Here is a 2406-nt window from a genome sequence, read left to right as displayed (position 1 = left end):
AAGAGCGGGACACATGTTGATGTAGAACGAGACATGGACGACAGAAGAGGGGACACATGTTGATGTAGAAGAGACATGAAGAAGAGGGGACACATGTTGATGTAGAGAGAGACATGAAGAAGAGGGGAGGGGAACATGTTGATGTAGAAGAGACATGGAGAAGAGGGGGACACATGTTGATGTAGAAGAGACATGAAGAAGAGGGGACACATGTGTGATGAAGAAGAGACATGAAGAAGAGGGGAAACATGTTGATGAAGAAGAGACATGAAGAAGAGGGGACAATGTTGATGTAGAAGAGACATGAAGAAGAGGGGACACATGTTAATGAAGAAGAGACATGAAGAAGAGGGGGACCACATGTTGATGTAGAAGAGACATGAAGAAGATGGGACACATGTTGATGTAGAAGAGACATGAAGAAGAGGGGACACATGTTGATGTAGAAGAAGACATGAAGAAGAGGGGGACACATGTTGATGGGAAGAGACATGAAGAAGAGGGGACACATGTTGATGTGGAAGAGACATGAAGAAGAGGGGACACATGTTGATGTAGAAGAGACATGAAGAAGAGGGGACACATGTTGATGTAGAAGAGACATGAAGAAGAGGGGACACATGTTGATGAAGAAGAGACATGAAGAAGAGGGGACACATGTTGATGAAGAAGAGAACATGAAGAAGAGGGGACACATGTTAATGAAGAAGAGACATGAAGAAGAGGGGACACATGTTGATGTAGAAGAGACATGAAGAAGAGGGGACACATGTTGATGTAGAAGAGACATGAAGAAGAGGGGACACATGTTGATGTAGAAGAGACATGTAGAAGAGGGGACACATGTTGATGTAGAAGAGACATGAAGAAGAGGGGACACATGTTGATGTAGAAGAGACATGAAGAAGAGGGGACACATGTTGATGTAGAAGAGACATGAAGAAGAGGGGACACATGTTGATGTAGAAGAGACATGAAGAAGAGGGGACACATGTTGATGTAGAAGAGACATGAAGAAGAGGGGACACATGTTGAGAGAGACATGAAGAAGAGGGGACACATGTTGATGTGGAAGAGACATGAAGAAGAGGGGACACATGTTGATGTGGAAGAGACATGAAGAAGAGGGGACACATGTTGATGTAGAAGAGACATGAAGAAGAGGGGGACACATGTTGATGTAGAAGAGACATGAAGAAGAGGGGACACATGTTGATGAAGAAGAGACATGAAGAAGAGGGGACACATGTTGATGAAGAAGAGACATGAAGAAAGGGGACGGGGACATGTTAATGAAGAAGAGACATGAAGAAGAGGGGACACATGTTGATGTAGAAGAGACATGAAGAAGAGGGGACACATGTTGATGTAGAAGAGACATGAAGAAGAGGGGACACATGTTGATGTAGAAGAGACATGAAGAAGAGGGGACACATGTTGATGTAGAAGAGACATGAAGAAGAGGGGACACATGTTGATGTAGAAGAGACATGAAGAAGAGGGGACACATGTTGATGAAGAAGAGACATGAAGAAGAGGGGACACATGTTGTTGAAGAAGAGAGAGACATGAAGAAGAGGGGACACATGTGTAATGAAGAAGAGACATGAAGAAGAGGGGACACATGTGATGTAGAAGAGACATGAAGAAGAGGGGACACATGTTGGTAGAAGAGACATGAAGAAGAGGGGACACATGTTGATGTAGAAGAGACATGAAGAAGAGGGGACCACATGTTGATGTAAGAAGAGACATGAAAGAGGGGACACATGTGATGTAGAGAGACATGAAGAAGAGGGGACACATGTTGATGTAGAAGAGACATGAAGAAGAGGGGACACAGTGTTGATGTAGAAGAGACATGAAGAAGAGGGGACACATGTTGATGTAGAAGAGACATGAAGAAGAGGGGACACATGTTGATGTAGAAGAGACATGAAGAAGAGGGGACACCATGTTGATGTAGAAGAGAGACATGAAGAAGAGGGGACACATGTTGATGTAGAAGAGACATGAAGAAGAGGGGACACATGTTGATGTAGAAGAGACATGAAGAAGAGGGGACACATGTGATGTAGAAGAGACATGAAGAAGAGGGGGACACATGTTGATGTAGAAGAGACATGAAGAAGAGGGGGACACATGTTGATTGTAGAGAGACATGAAGAAGAGGGGACACATGTTGATGTAGAAGAGAAATGAAGAAGAGGGACACATGTTGATGTAGAAGAGACATGGAGAAGAGGGGACACATGTTGATGTAGAAGAGACATGTAGAAGAGGGGACACATGTTGATGTAGAAGAGACATGAAGAAGAGGGGACACATGTTGATGAAGAAGAGACATGAGGAAGAGGATTCTTAATATTAGGTCCCCTTTAACATGTAACTGTTCCTCTCTGGTAG

This window comes from Gymnodraco acuticeps, unplaced genomic scaffold (assembly GCF_902827175.1).
Source record: "Gymnodraco acuticeps unplaced genomic scaffold, fGymAcu1.1, whole genome shotgun sequence".
NCBI classification, from domain to species: Eukaryota; Metazoa; Chordata; class Actinopteri; order Perciformes; family Bathydraconidae; genus Gymnodraco; species Gymnodraco acuticeps.
Note: the sequence above shows the minus strand (reverse complement) of the source record.